Genomic DNA, 17,101 nt, shown 5'->3' with positions numbered 1-17,101 from the left:
TTAAAAGAAAAGATGAAGGTAAGGTGGGAAAGGACAGAACTTCTGGATTTGTATGTCATTTTTGTAAGAAACCTGATCATGTTATTGCAAATTGTTTAGTGTTGAAAAGGAGATGAGAGAAGGAGTTTTTACCAGAAGCGTGTATTCAGACAGTTGAATTTTAGGAGAGCAGATGTTCTAAACCTAGTAAGGGTGTTGTGGATGTTTTCAAACCTTCTGTGTCTGAGGGCTTGGTTTCAGTGGAGGAGGGAGAATCACACGTTCCTGTTAAAATTCTTAGAGATACTGGAGTTGTTGGAGAATGTTTTAATTCTAAATCAAAAGACTGACACAGGGGACGACTTTGATTAGAGATGTTGGAGGTGAGGTAGAGTCAATATCTCTTTCCAATATAATGCTGAATTCAGAATTAGTTAAAGGACCTGTTGTAGTAGGAGTAATTTCAAAGTTACCCATGCAAGGAGTCTCATTTTTATTAGGGAATGATTTGGCAGAGGATAAAGTTGGGTCATTTTGAGATCAGCCTAGTAGAGATGAGGTTGAAGAGGATTGTGAGATATATCCTGCATGTGCTGTAACAAGGTCTTTGTCTAAGATAATGATGAGAGAAGAGGAAACCTCTTCACACAGAGAGTTGTGGGGGAGTAGAATGAGGTTCCAGCTGAAGTGGTGAATGCAGGCTCAATTTTAATATTTAAGAGGAATTTGGACAGATATATGGATGTGAGCAGTATTGAGGGCTATGGACAGGGTGCAGGTCAGTGGGACAAGGCATAAAAATAGTTCAGCATAGACTAGAAGGGCTGAAGAGGCCTGTTTCTGTGCTGTAATGTTCAATCCTTCTTTGGTACATAGGATCTAAGGTGAGATGGCAGAATGATAGAAAAGTGGCTTCATGGTAGAAGGCAGAGGATAATGGTGGAAGGTGTTTTCCAGACTGGAGGCCTGTGACTAGAGGTGTGCCACAGGGTTGGTGCTGGGCCCATTGCTGTTTGCGATCTCCATCAGTGGTTTAGATGAAAATGTACATGGCCTGATTATCAAGTTTATAGATGACACTAAAGTGTTTTGTATTGTCAAGAGTGAAGACGGTTGCCAAAGATTGCAGCAGGATCTTGCTTGCTCCTGCAGGTGGGATTGATGGAATTTAATACAGAGAAATGTGAGATTTTGGTAGGTTTAAAGTGGGTCGGACCCACACAGTGAATGGTAAGGATCTGGAGAGTGCTGTAGAGCAGAAGGATTGAGGGGTACAGGTTTGCAGAATCTAAACTTGGACTGCTCAAGGATTGGGTCGGTCCAGATTTTCGGGTTTTCTGGATTCTCAAGTAGTACGTTTAAAATTCAAATTTGAGGAATAAAGAAGGGATGTACAGGTAACATTTGATAGTTTATTTATTAGCAAATATAGCTTGCTTAATTTATCAAAACAAGCAGATTTAAAGAAAAATAAAGTCAACACTTGACAAAAATGCATTTATATTTTTTTTTTCACCACAAAAAAGTGTGTGGAATGCTTGAAATTATGTTTAAAAATGAACATTGTAAAAGAAAAATACAGTATTCAAATTAATTTCCTTGTCATAAGATTACCTGTACCTATTGCTTGTGTGAAGATTTCCCCTCATGTTCCCCCTAAACTTTTCCCCTTTCACTCTTAACCTATCTCACCTACCCTCAGTGGAAAAAGCTTATCTACATTTACTCTGTCTCTACCCCTCATAATTTAAAATACTTCTTTCAAATCTCCCTTCATTCTTCCACTCTCCAGGGAGTAAAGTCCTCGCCTGTTTAACCTTTCCCTGTAGGCCAGGCAACATTCTTGTAAATCTCCTCTGCACTCTCTATATCCTGTTTATATCTTTCCTATAATTTGCAACCAAAACTGCACACAATATTCCAAATTTGGTCTTATTAATGCCCTATACAACTTCAACATGACATGCCAAACTCCTGTACTCAATATTTTGATTTATGAAGGCCAACATACCAAAAGTTTTCTTCACCACCCTATCTACATATGACTCCATTTTTAAGGAATTATGTACCAGAATTCCTAAATTCCTTCGTTCTACTGCACTCCTCAATTGTCCACCATTTAACGTGTATGACTTTTGCTGATTAGTCCTACCAAAATGTAGCACCTCACACTTATCAGCATTAAACTCTGTCTGCCATCTTTCAGCTCATTCTTCTAACTGGCCTACATCCCACTGCAACCTTTGAAATCTTCCTCACTGTCTACAACACCACCAATCTTAGCATCATTTGCATACTTACCAAATCCAATTTACAACCCTGTCATCCAAATCATTAATATATATAACAAACAACAATGGACTCAGTACTGATTCCTGAGGCACTCCACTAGCCACCAGCCTCAAAGTTGACAAACAATTTTCCACCACCACTCTCTGGCATCTCCCATCCAACCATTGTTGAATCTATTTCACTACTTCAACATTAATACCTAATAATTGAACCTTCCTAATTAACTTCTTATGTAGAACCTTGTCAAAGGCCTTACTAAAGTCCATATGGACAAGATCCACAGCCTTCCCTTCATTAACTTTCTTCATAACCTCCTCAAAAAATTTGTCAAGATTTGTTAAACATGATTGACCACGCACAAAACCATATTGATTACTCCAAATCAATCCCTGTCTTTCCAAATAATTGTAAATTCTATCCCCAAGAACACCCACCCTCCATTAATTTACTTATCACCGACATCAGACTCATGGGTCTGTACTTATCCAGTTTACTTTTAGTGCCTTTTTAAAACAGTGGAACATGAGCTACCCTCCAATCCTCCAGCCCCTCCCCTGTGGCTAATGACATTTTAAATATTTATTTCAGAGCCCCTGCTATTTCTACACTAACCTCCCTCAGGGTCCTAGGGAATATCTTGTCAGGACCCGGAGATTTATTCACCTTGATTCTCTTCAAAATAGCCAGAACTATTAATCTGTACATTATCCATGACCTCACCACTAATATTCCTCACTTCACCTGAAGAAAATAAATCATTGGAGGAGTCACGCGATGGAGTAGTGGCCGGACGGTGAACTCCAGCCCTCTCCAGAAAAGTCGGGAAAAACAAGAGAAAACACAAAGGCACAGAAATAAAAGTTACAGAAAAGTGAGTATAAAGGTGGAAAGAAGATGGCGACAAAAAAAGAAAAGTCGAAAGCAACGGTAAGAAGAGAGGAAGAGAAGACAAAGGAGGAAAAAGGTGAAGGCCTTACCTGTCCGAAGAGGCCCGCTGCGGAGAGAGAAACCCGCTCCCTCAGGTCGGTAAATAATGGACTACAAAAATGGCTCGCAGAGCCGAACAAAAGTGCGCAAACGCGCATGCGCGAAGTTTCGCGCATGCGCGATGCGAATGAAAAAAAACACACCGACGGGAGGGGGGACCAGCTGGGGAGTCGATCTCCACAGCCGGCAACGACAGCTGCAGAACACCTGCAGCAAGAAGAGACCACAGAAGACAATAGAAACAAGATAGAAGAGGAGGAAAGGGCAACAAAGAAACAACAGATGGTCAACTCAGAGGAAGAAGAAGAGGAAGAGTATGGTGAAATAGAAGAAGAAAAGAGAGGCAAGGTAAAGGATATACTTGCTCTTATTAGAGGATACATGGAATCATTTAAAGAATGGCAAACACAGGAATTTAAGGATTTAAGAAAAAGAATAAACAACACAGAGGAGAAAATAATTAAAATGGAGATGACCTTAACAGAAATGGGAAAAAAAATGGACAAGATGGAAGAGCGGGCAGTAGCAGCAGAAATGGAGGTAGAAGACTTAAAAAAGAAATTGGAGAAATCTAATAAAAAAACTAAAGAGACACAAGAACTACTAGCTCAAAAAATAGATACAATGGAAAACCATAACAGAAGAAATAACATAAAGATAGTGGGCCTTAAGGAAGATGAAGAAGGCAAGAATATGAGGGAGTTTATAAAAGAGTGGATCCCTAAGACCCTAGGATGTCCAGAACTACAGCATGAAATGGAAATAGAAAGGGCACATAGAGTATTGGCCTCTAAACCACAACCACAACAAAAACCAAGATCTATTGTAGTAAAATTCCTAAGATATACTACAAGAGAAAAGGTACTGGAGAAGACAATGGAAAAAGTAAGAGAGGGCAACAAACCACTGGAGTATAAAGGGCAAAAAATCTTCATTTATCCAGATATAAGTTTTGAACTCCTAAAGAAGAGAAAAGAGTTCAATACAGCAAAGGCGATTTTATGGAAGAAAGGGTATAAATTTATACTAAAGCATCCAGCGGTATTGAAAATATTTATTCCAGGACAGCAAAACAGACTATTCTCGGATCCAGAAGAAGCACGAAAATTTGCAGAACAATTACAAAAATAGACTGAGGGAGGAAGACGGGTAATGAGAGTTAAAATGATCACGACTGATATGTATGTGGGTAAAGACAAAAATAGACTGAGGGAAGAAGACGGGTAATGAGAGTAAAAATGATCACGATTGATATGTATGCAGGTAAAGAGGTATAAGAGTGAATAGAGACAATGAGCATACATGAATGTATCTGTACTTAGAGGAAAATATAGATAGTATAGACAAGAATTAATAAGGGAAGGTAATGGAATAGAGAGAATAAGGAGGGAATTAAAAGAGGGACCTTTGTGACATATGAAAAGTGAAATCTTTTCTGGGGGAGGCGGGGTGGGGGGAAATAGCGGTCACTGCACAATCAGTTGACGCTTGCGAGTGGATTCGCAAATCCAAATGGAGAGGGGAGATGTGGTTGTCCGACAAGGGATAAAGGACAACTCAGGAGGTGAAGGGGAGATTGGGGATAAATAAGATAGAAATAGGAGAATAAGGAAAATGTTAGATGTTGTAGGAATGTTGTCTTATGAAGAGTTGAAAATAAGAAAACAGAAATGGAAAAGGAGGAAAGGTAATGATGGAAAAACGGAAAGAGAAGATAAACAAAATATAAAAGGGCTACGCTGAACTATATGTCTTTAAATATTAATGGAATACATAACCAAATTAAAAGGAAGAAACTACCAAATTTAAATGAATAAATGTATTCCATTAGAAAAAAAAATAACATATTGGTTAAGAAATAATATTGAAATATTCGAACAAGTATAGGAGCCTTACATTAAATACAATAGCGAAAACCTACCGGGGACAAACATTACCTAAGTTGATAGAAGGAGAAGGAAAGAAAAGAATGGACTCAGTAGAATTTCTGGTGTAATTTTGTTGAATGACAACATTGTCTGACTGGATTAATGCAACCTAGATTGTATACCTAAAATGGATGAGAGGGGGGGGTGGGGGGGTGGTTTGGGAGGAAAGGGGGGGGGGGGAGAAAAAGTCACTGTATAAGTGTGAAAAGAAATAGTGTATATCATGGCTAATGTGATTTATGGTGTGAAAAATAAAAAAAAAAAAAAAAAAAATAAATCATTTAAAATTTCCCCCATCTCTTCTAACTCCTCACAGAGCCTACCCCTCGGATCCTCAAGGGCCCCAATTTTATCCCTCACTGTTCTTTAACTTTTAATGTACCTGTAGAAACCCTTTGGATTTATTTTTACCCTTCCTGCCAAAGCAGCCTCATATGTCCTTTTAGCCTTTCTAATTTCTTTCTTAAGATTTTCTTTGCATTCCTTATATTCCTCAAGCACTTCATCTATTCCCTGCTGTCTATAAGTATTGTACACATCTCTCTTCCTCTGAACCAAATTCCCAATATCCTTTGAAAACCAAAGCTCCCTATATTTTCTAACCTTTCCTTTAATCCTCACAGGGACAAACCAACTTTGTACCCTCAGAATTACCCCTTTGAATATCCTCCATTTATCTGTTGCATCCTTCCCTGAAAATAAATGATCCCAATCCACACCTTCTAAATCTTTTCACATCTCCTCAAAATTAGCCTTATTCCAATCAATAATCTCCACTTTAGGCCAAGCCCCATCCTTCTCCATAATTAACCTAAAGCTAATAGTATTATGATCATTAGATCTATAGCACACATGTCAAACTCAGGCCCGCAGGCCAAATTTGGCCCGTGATATAATTATATTTGGCCCGCAAGATCATATCAAATATGCATTAGAGCTGGCCCGCTGGCCGCCATGCCAGTATAGTGCATGCACAGCTAATACTACAAATCCCAGAATGCTTTGCAAATGCGTTGGCGTCAGCCCGCTAATCACCCCCACCTCCTCTCTTTACTTTCATTAGCGTCTGCGACCTGTTGCCTAACTCACATGTAATAAATCCCTTACGAAAAATGGCCAAACGAAAGACAGAAAACAGGACCTTTCAAGACAGGTGGGAGGCAAACTCTGACCCCAGAGTTTGATGAACTTGCATCTAAGAAGAGATGCCAAGTATCTGGTTTAGACCCAGGTGCACCAGAGTAAATCACAGTGTAGTAAGCTAAGCTTGGATTCATATTTTCTTTGGTTATCTTTGGACTGTTCATAGTTGAAAGATTGGATTTTCAAGTTGTTATTTTTTTGACTTGTTGGCTTGTGAAAAAAAATACATTAAAAGGAGCTTAAAGGCTATAGAGAAATATTATTTATTGAATATTTTATTTCTCATTTGTTAATGGTTCTTCTGGAAAGAGTTTAACCAAAACTATTATTAAACATTTATTTTAATAAGAAAAAGTTTAACATTACATATGTTGAAAGAAGAGAAAACATGCAGATGTTGTTGAAAATTTTCAATAAATATTTAGTTTGGCCCAAGACTTAGTCCAAGTTTTTAATTTTGGCCCTCCATGAATTTGAGTTTGACACCCCTGATCTATAGGTCACCTGACCTATCTCATTCCCTAATAGGACATCTGATACTGCCCCCTCTCTAGTCTGTTCTTCTATGTATTAATTTAGAAAACTTTCCTGAACACATGTGACAAACTCCAACCATCCAGCCCTTTTACAATATTGGTGTCCCAGTCAATGTGTGCCAAGTTAAAATCTCTGACAATTGCAACCCTATGTTTACTACATAAATATATGCTATCTCCTTACAAATTTGCTCCTCTAATTCCCACTGTCTATGGGAGAGCATTGATGAATACAGAAGAGCAGAAAGATTTAGGAGTAACGGTACATCGTTCCCTGAAGGTAGAAACTCACGTGAATAGGGTGGTGAAGAAGGCTTTTAGTATGCTGGCCTTTATCAATCATTGCATGGAATATAGGAGTTGGGAGGTGATGTTGAGACTGTATAAGACATTGGTGCGGCCTAATTTGGATTTCTGTGTGCAGTTCTGATCGCCTAATTATAGGAAGGATATAAACAGAGTGGAGAGAGTTCAGAGAAGGTTTACCAGAATGTTACCTGGGTTTAAGCATCTAGAGTATAGGGAGAGATTGGACAGATTAGGTCTTTATTCTTTGGAGCGTAGAAGGTTGAGAGGGGATTTGATAGAAGTATTTAAGATTATGAAAGGGATAGACAGAGTGGATGTGGATAGACTATTTCCGTTGAGAAGGAAAGATTAAAACAAGAGGACATGAGTTAAGAATTAAGGGGCAGAGGTTTAGAGGTAACATGAGGGGGAACCTCTTTACTCAGAGAGTGGTAGATGTGTGGAATGAGCTTCCGGGAGAAATAGTGGCGGCGGAGTCAATTGTATTATTTAAGAAAAGGTTGGACAGGTATATGGATGAGAAGAAGATGGAGGGTTATGGGCATTGTGCAGGGAGGTGGGACTAGAGAGGGGTGTTTGGTTCGGTGTGGACTAGAAGGGCCTAATGGCCTGTTTCCGTGCTGTAAATTGTTTTGTTTATGTTATTATTAGAGGGTCTATAATACATCCCAATTAGCATTTTCATGCCCTTCCCTTTCCTCAATTCCTCCCAAATAGCCTCACTGGATGAGCCCTCCAATCTATCCTGCCATAGCACCAATGTAATGTTTTCTCTAATAAGCAATGCAACTCCACCACTTTTTATCCCCCACTGTTCTATCACCCCTAAAGCAATGGAATTGTGGAATATTCTCATCCACCTTTCTTACAATGCTTCTTGCATTGAAATATATACACTTGAGATTACCTTTGATTACCATCTACTTCTACTACCCCCTCTCCTTCATTAATTGTAACAATCATATACATCTCTCCCTTTAAATCTAGCTGTCCTTCTACCCTGATCTCCGCTCCCTCATTGTGATTCCCACCCCTCTGCCAAATAGTTGAAACCCTCCTCAACAGATCGAGCAAACCTGCCTGCCAAGATATTGATCCCCCTCCAATTCAGGCGCAGCCCATCCTTTTTGTAGAGGTCAGACGTACCCCAGAAGTCCACAATCATCTCCTTGGTTTTGCAGACATTGAGCATAAGGTTGTTAATGTGACACCACTCAAAGAGCTGATCTATCTCCTTCCTGTACGCTTCCTCATTGCCGTTTGTGATTCTGCCAACAACTGTGGTGTCATCGGCAAACTTGTAGATAGCATTGGAATTGTGCCTGGCCACACAATCGTGGATGTATAATGAGTAGAGCAGTGGGCTAAGCACGCATCCTTGGGGAGCACCTGCGTTGATGATCAGTGAGAAGGAGACATTGCTTCCAATTCGTACTGACTGTGGTCTTCCGATGAGAAAGTCAAGGATCTAGTTGAAGAGTGGGGTACAGAGGCCCAGAGTTTGTAGCTTCTTGACCAGCTCTGAGGGAATAATGGTATTGAAGGCCAGGCTGTAGTGTATGAGGAGCAGCCATATGTATGAATTGCTGTTTTTTGAGGTGATCCAGAGCTGAGTGGAGAGCCAGTGATACTGGATCTGCTGTGGGGTGATTGTGACAATAGGCAAATTGCAGTTGGTCCAGATCTTTGCTTAGGTACGTGTTAATTCTGGCCATGACCAGCATCTCAAAGCATTTCAACACAGTAGAATTTAGTACTACTGGGCTATAGTCATTGAGGCAACTCGCTCTACTCTTCTTGGGCACCGGCATGATTGATGCCCTTTTGAAACAGGTGGGAACCTCTGATGGCAGCAATGAGAGGTTGAAAGTATCTGTGAACATTCCGGCTAGTTGGATGGAGCAGATTTTCAGTACCCTGCCAGGTACGCTGTCAGGGCCTGATGCCTTGCTAGGGTTCACCCTCTTGAATGATGTTCTAACATGCCCTCAGACAGATATCACAGGGTCCTCAGTCTTTGCAGGGATTCTAGTGGGCACTGTTGGGTCTTCTTCTCAAAGCTGGCAAAGAAGGTGTTCAGCTCATTGGGTAATGAAGCATTACAGACATCTATGGTGTTCACCCTTGCTTTGAAAGCTGTATGGCTCCATGACTCTCTAGCTATGCCTCTATATTTCCTTATGCTGAGTACAATAGGAGTACCTTCATCAGAAGGAATGCAGCAGGTGAAGAAAGCAGCAACACCCACATCATATAAAGATCCCATGGAACCAGTGCAGGGCAAATCAAGGAAGATTTCTATTAGTACTTGTTGTGTTCAAGAATGGGTTCAAAGAGAATCAAGACTGGACACATGTTATCAACAAACAGTGGAGTTTTTTATGCACAAAAGGGCATACACTTACACAGCTCAATTTGGAATAATACACAAATAACCACACATCAGGTGCGAATGAATCACTACTAAATGCTCCCAACTCCCGATCGGGAAAGCGAGGGTTAATCACACAGGACCATCACACAGGCACAGCCCACTAACAGACCGTAAATTAATTACAACTAACAAGTATATTCAATGAGATAGACAACAGACTCGCCAAGGCAAATAGCGCCTTTGGAAGACTACACAAAAGAGTCTGGAAAAACAACCAACTGAAAAACCTCACAAAGATAAGCGTATACAGAGCCGTTGTCATACCCACACTCCTGTTCGGCTCCGAATCATGGGTCCTCTACCGGCACCACCTACGGCTCCTAGAACGCTTCCACCAGCGTTGTCTCCGCTCCATCCTCAACATCCATTGGAGCGCTTACATCCCTAACGTCGAAGTACTCGAGATGGCAGAGGTCGACAGCATCGAGTCCACGCTGCTGAAGATCCAGCTGCGCTGGATGGGTCACGTCTCCAGAATGGAGGACCATCGCCTTCCCAAGATCGTGTTATATGGCGAGCTCTCCACTGGCCACCGTGACAGAGGTGCACCAAAGAAAAGGTACAAGGACTGCCTAAAGAAATCTCTTGGTGCCTGCCACATTGACCACCGCCAGTGGGCTGATAATGCCTCAAACCGTGCATCTTGGCGCCTCACAGTTTGGCGGGCAGCAACCTCCTTTGAAGAAGACTGCAGAGCCCACCTCACTGACAAAAGGCAAAGGAGGAAAAACCCAACACCCAACCCCAACCAACCAATTTTCCCCTGCAACCGCTGCAATCGTGTCTGCCTGTCCCGCATCAGACTTGTCAGCCACAAACGAGCCTGCAGCTGACGTGGACTTTTTACCCCCTCCATAAATCTTCGTCCGCGAAGCCAAGCCAAAGAAAAGAAGAACAAGTATATCAGATGAACCTGGTCTCCACCATTGCCCACAGCTCGGTATCCAGGACAGGCCCATTGTTTTCAACTCTCCGGAGCTGCCCTTGGCCTGCAGCCTGGAGTTCAGTGATGTTCTCCATGCAGTAGCACCAAACAAAGAGAGAGAGAGGGAAAGGACTGCACATGCTTGGGATTTTCAATGCAAGACCTATCCACGTAACCTGAGAGGTCTAATCGTGCACCAACCGAACCTGTGGGCAGATATAACCCTTGACTGGCAGGTGAGGTGACTTCCAACTAGGCTCCAGCCAGAGAGATCATCGCAATCCGCATTCCAACCAGATTCCAGGTGGAGAGGACACATGATATCCGCAATCCACATGACACCAAGTTCTAGATGGAAAGGCCACATGACCCTCTACCCGAGTAACTTCATCAGAAGGAATGCAGCAGGTGAAGAAAGCAGCAACACCCACATTGTATAAATATCCCACAGAACCAGTGTAGGGAAAGTCAGGGGAGATTTCTATTTGTACCCAAGATTTATTCCTCAGCCGATGCCTAAAACAAATCTGCTCAAAATGTTATTGCTTGTGAGTCCAATCTGTCTCTGTATTCCCCATATTGAACTGTATACACTTCACTGAACCATAAAAGTCTTTGGGACCATGAGAACATAAACGGTTCCAGTAAATCAGGTCATCCTTCTTCATCTATTTGCAGCAATCATTAAGTTGGGCCCTGGAATTAACTGTGAGGCAATCAATATGGAACCAATTAAAACTGGACACTTTTTATTCATGCTTAAGTTGTCAGCACTCCATCAGACATTAGCTATGGAAGCAAAATTAGGCCATTCAGCCCACCAAATCTGCCCCACTATTCAAATCATGGCATTTTCCACTCAACACAATTTTATTGCCTTCTCTCCACAACCTTTGATCCCTTTACTAATCAAGAACTGATCAACCTTCACTTTAAATCTATCCATTGACGGCCTCCCCAGCTGTCCGTGGCCGATTCCGCAGATTCACCATCCTCTGGCTGAAGAAATGTCTCCTTATCTCTGTTCTAAAGGATGTCCTTCTATTCTAAGGCCGCGCCCTCTGCTCCTGGACTCTCCCACTACTGGAATAATCATCTCCATATCCAACCTCTTTCAATATTCGATAGGATCCAATGAGATTCCCCCCTCATCCTTTTAAACTCCAGAGCCATCAAATGTCCCCTCTGATCACTAAGATAATTCTTGTCAACCTCCTCAAGATCTTCTCAACTCATCCTTCCTTAGCTATAGGTCCCAAAAATGCTCATAATACTCCAAATACAAGCCGACCAACACAATATAAACCCTCAGCATTACATCCTGAGAAAGGGATGTGAGGGGCTTGTGAGGCCGAATCAGAGTTAGTTTGGGTCAACCACATTGCTGTATAAATCTGGAGTCTCATGTCGACCAGGAAAATTTTGAACCAAACTTAAAGAGAAAGAAAAATCCTTGCCTTGCCTTAACTGTTGCACTCTTTTAGATTCCAGATTTGATATATCGAATAAATTAAAACAACACAAATATGGCAAGGCTACGCCTTTTCTGCACCTGCTCGGCCACTCCCTTTGCTTTCCCTCCCTTCCAGACTAAGATCAGCTCAACTCAGAGTCTCCTTTTATTTTGTTCTGTGATATTAACTAAGTTAACTCATCAAGTAAGTTGTTTTTACTTGCCCCGTAAGATCTGTGACTCCATAAAAGGGTCTGTTGGAAAGAAACTCATGGGAAAATAAGGTTACCTCATCAATTCCGAGTCACTGAAAGGAAAGCATACAAGTTATCTGAGGGTTCCATCCTTCAGATTAGTACATACTCTTAAGGAATTAACACATGAAATATTCGCTAGATGATAACTGACTATCAATTAAGCGTGAACAAGAAAGACCTATTTTTCACGGCAAAGAGTCAATAGCCAGTTAGACCCATTGGAACAGAAACTAATAATTCCATTATTAGAATGGTGAGAGGGTGGGAGTTATGGTACTGAGGGGGTCATGGAAACAGAAACCTCCAACATATTTAAAAATACTTGACTGAATACTTGATGCCATAACTTCGAGGATCAAAGACCAATAATTGGGAGATGAGATGAACCTAAAGAGCTTTGACTGTCACTGGTTCGATGGGCTGAATGGTCTCCTCATTTTCTGTCATTCCAATGAAGTTATGCAGCTATGCAAACCATAAAGTCTTTGTGTTCTTAATGAGGCCAACGGATGGTTAATACCAAGCAACTCCAGTAGTCTGAACAAATATCAATTTTAAATCCCACTTCTATAAATATAAAATGAATCAGTGTTAACCCTTCATAAATAAAGAAAGGGAGATCTGTTCTGTTTTGTACAGTAAATGTCCAAAATTCTGGAGGCCAGAAATGTGGACCACCCGAGAATCCGGACTCTCAAACTTTTTAAATTTAGTGTGTGTATGTGCACGTCAGTGCCACAGATGCAGAGTGGCAATAAGTGACCACAGGTGATCTTATCCCTAAGAAATTTATTGTATAGTGTATTGTTCACTTTTAAATACAATTTCAAGCATTACATGCTCTTCACGTCAAGTTTATTGTCACCTGATTGTAGAAGTACAACCTGACAAAGCAGCTTTCTCTGGTCCTCGGTGCAAAACATGCAGTCACACAACCAGACACATACAGACAAATAGTACATATGCAGGACAAATATTTTAATTTATATAAATAAATATTGTTTTTGTAAAAATCAGAGTCCCAGATTTTTGTAGTGAAAAACATTTATGTTTAAAATTTTGTCAAATGCTGACTTGGTCCTTAAAATTGAATTTTAAAAGTACTGCCCGAGAATCTGTAAATTCTGAAAATCCGGACCGATCCCAATCCCCGAGCAGTCCGGGTTTTAGGACTTTTACTGTTCTATGTACCTGTACCCCTCGATCCCTCTGCTCTACAGATCCCTACCATTCACTGTGTAGGTCCTACCCACTTTAAGCCTCCCAAAATCTCACATTTCTCCATATTAAATTCCATCAATTCTCTGCCCATCTGCATGAGCAAGCAAGATCCTGGTGCAATCTCTTCAGCAACCATCGACACTCTTGACAATACCAGACTCTTTAGTGTCATCCCAAACTTGCTAGCCACACCGTGTACGTTTTCATCTAAACCATTGATGTAGATCACAAAAAGCAATGTGCCCAGCTCTGAACCCTTTGGCACACCTTGAGTTACAAGTCTCCAGTCTGGAAAACAACTCTCCACCATCATGCTTTGCTTTCTTTTATGAAGCTATCTTTCTATCCATTCAGCTATCTCACCTTGGACCCTTTGCATTCTTGGTTCCCTGCTCTACTCACTTTACACCTACGACTCTGTGGCTCAGTACGACAATAACACCATCCACAAATCTGCCAACGATACCACGGTGCTGGTTTATATAAAGAATGGGGATGAGTCCGCATACAGGAGGGAGATTGAAACCTTGGCTGAGTGGTGCACCAACAACCACCTTGCACTCAGTGTCACCAGAACTAAGGAGCTGATTGTTGACTTTAGGAAGGAAAACACAATCCAGTGATCGTTGTGGGATCAAAGAAAAAACACGCAAATGCTGGAGAAACTCAGCAGGTCAAACAGTTGAGGTAAATATACATCACCAACGTTTCAGGCTTGAGCCCTTCATCAAGGTGGAGGGATAGAAGCTGTGGTTCAAGTCTTGAGGCACCTGATGGCTGCAGCGAGAACAGAACGGGTGCTGCTCTCCGACGGCAGCTTTCCCTGTTCTCAATAGTGGGGAGGGCTCAAGCCCAAAGTGTTGGTGACGTACCTTCACCATTGCTACATAAAGGCACTGTTTGACCTGCTGAGTTTCTCCAGCTTTTGTGTGCTTTTTATTTCACTTAACCAGTGTCAACAGAATCCTGTGTTTTACCCTTGTGGGATCAGAGGTGGAGAGGGTGAGCAAATTTAAGTTCTTGGGAGGATCTTTCCTGGACTCAACACACTAATGGCATTGTGAAGAAAGCACATTAAAGCCTTTATTTCCTCAGGAGTTTGCGGAGGTTTGGTATGACATCAGAAACTCTGGCAAATTTCTACTAGTGGAAAGTGTGCTGACTGGCTACATTACATTCTCATATGGAGACACCAATACCCCCGAGCGTAAAGCCCTGCAAAAGGTAGTGGACATAGCCCAGGATATCACAAAAAACCCCTCCCCACTACTGAGATCATCTACAGGGAAAGCTGCCGTCGGAGAACAGCACATGCTGTTTTCACTGCTGCCGTCAAGAAAGAGGTATACGTGCCTCAAGACTCGAACCACAGCTGCTATTCCTCCACCATCAGAATCCTCAACAACAAACTCAATCAAGGACTCATTTAAGGACTCCTACTTGTGCACTTTATTGATTTTTAAAATTCTCTCTGTATTGCACAGTCAGTTTGTTTACATTTGTTATCTGTTTACACTTTTTGTTTGTTTGCATGTATATGCTGTGTACAGTTTTTTTGCACTACCAATTAGTGGTAATTCTGCCTCTCCCACAAGAAAAAGAATCTCAGGGTTGTATGTGATGTCATATATGTACTCTGACAATAAATTTGAAATCTGAAAATGTGACCTGGCCTTGTTACTGTGCATAACCTTATTGAATTGTGACTGAGTCAAAAGGGAAGACTGGCGGTCTGAAAGGTGACCTGAAAGAAAGAGGATCATCTGGAGAACCCTGAAGGGGGCAAGTTTTGTCAGCAAGACTGATTGAGAAGGAATCAGTTGCAGATGTCCTGGAAAAGGAATCTTTCTGAAAACCAGCAAGAACCCTCCAGCGTGGTAACCATTTGCCTGTTAAGCACCAAAGGCTGGTGAACTTTGTTAATACTAACTTCTGTGCACAGTACAAGAATTGCCTGCAACAAGTGAGATTGGACTGTGATCTAAAGAACTTTTCTAATCTTAAATATACATTAAACACACTTGCGCTTAGTATTAGAGGGTTAGGTAGGTTAAGTAATAAGTTAAAGTTTAATTCTGGTTTCTGTTCAAATATAATTAAAAACTACTTTTGTTTAAATAACCCTGTGTTGTGGTGCATATCTATATCTGCTGGTTTTTGGGTCCTCTGGACTCCATAACAGAATGTTTTGCTGAAATCTATATATACAACATCCACTGCTCTATCTTTATCAACTTTCTTTGTTTCATCTTCAAAAAAACTTGAGTTTTTTCCATTTTCAAAACAGTGAATTTTAAAAGTACTTCTCAAGAATCCAGAAAATCCAAAAATCTGGAGTCCAGATTTTAGGACTTTTTACTGTATGTACTTGATTGTGTGAATGCCATAAGTCTGGTCTTTGCTTGACCAGCATGTAGAACTAGCTCCCAGTTTTGTCCAAATAGGAAAAACATTGCAGGATGACCTGGGCTTGGGCGTTGTTGATGTCACTGTCAGCAAGACCAAGGAGATGGTTGTGGACTTCCAGAGGAGTGGCGGAGCTCACTCCCCAGTCCACTGAAGTAGAGATAGAGGACAGCTTGAGGTTCCTTCCCACCTATATCAACACAATAGCAAAGAAAGCACACCAACATCTCCACATCTTCAGAAGCCTGAGGAAAGTTGGTGTGTCACCAGCATTCCTCAACACCTTCCACAGATGCACCACTGAATACGACCTACCAGGGTGAGTCACTGTGTGGTGTGGGAACAGAACGGGTACTGCACTGGCCGAGACTGCAAGAAACTGGCCACGACACGTATCCCACCCACCCACCCCCTCCCCTCCATTAACTCCTTCTATGACTCCTACTGCCTTGGATGCAGCCATCATGCTAAAAACAAAACTCATCCCAGCCACACTCTCTTCAACTCCCCTCCCATCTGGAAGAAGATTCACAAGTATAGCTACTTTCAGGTGAAATCGCTGGGAGAATGCGGTTCCGGAGCCACCTGCGGGTGTGGACGAAGCGACATTCAGGTGGCAGTGCTGAAGGCGCTGTTCTGGCACCTGAGAGGCGTGCAGCAGAGAGAGGCACCGTGGAGCAAACGCTGGCTCCTGTTGACTGTGGCCATAGTCTCCTCGCCCCCCTGCTTTCAGGTGCCTGGGGATGAGCTCAGAAGCGGAGTATACACCTACCTGAGGAAGGTTGGGTAAGTACTCCTCGGGTCAAGGTTCTCTGCTTTCAGGTGGCCTCCCAACAGCCGCATTCGGGTATTTTAGGCGGCTTTACATTGGGGCATTCTGGCCTCCTGAAAGCGGCTTATGAGACAATACACCCTCAGATTACAGGACAGTTTCTGACCCAACATTATTTGACTCCTGAATGAAATCTTTGCCCTGTACTGATTGATCTCTCTCTGTAAATTGATTTAATAGGGATTAGATAGGGTGGACAGCCAGCTCCTTTTCCCTGATGCCTCAAAGGCAAATACCAGAAGACATCAGTTTAAAGTGAGTGGAGGAAAGTTTAGGGGAACTGTCAGTGGTAAGTTTTTTTTTACTCAGGGAGGGGCGAGTTCTCTGGGGAGTGTTGGTAAAAGCTAGAACAACGGGGACGTTAAAAAGACTTACATACATAAGCACGTGGATGTTAGT

At 41.8% G+C, this 17,101-nt stretch overlaps 1 protein-coding gene across 5 annotated transcripts in view; it reads right to left on the bottom strand.

Annotated features, from left to right (window-relative positions):
• The window catches only part of rgn (regucalcin), a 78,611-nt gene that overhangs the window by 38,258 nt on the left and 23,252 nt on the right, over nt 1-17,101 (bottom strand). Inside the window, exon 1 of one of the 5 annotated variants that reach the window (XM_069891945.1) lies at nt 14,171-14,194. The exons of the other annotated variants lie outside the window; for them this stretch is intronic. The gene's annotated coding sequence lies outside the window, so the exon portion shown is untranslated. Of the gene's footprint in view, nt 1-14,170; nt 14,195-17,101 lie in introns of those variants that run through there. 5 annotated transcript variants of the gene reach the window in all.

Source organism: Narcine bancroftii, chromosome 7 (genome assembly GCF_036971445.1).
Source record: "Narcine bancroftii isolate sNarBan1 chromosome 7, sNarBan1.hap1, whole genome shotgun sequence".
NCBI classification, from domain to species: domain Eukaryota; kingdom Metazoa; phylum Chordata; class Chondrichthyes; order Torpediniformes; family Narcinidae; genus Narcine; species Narcine bancroftii.
Note: the sequence above shows the minus strand (reverse complement) of the source record. Positions and strands in the feature narration are given on the sequence as shown.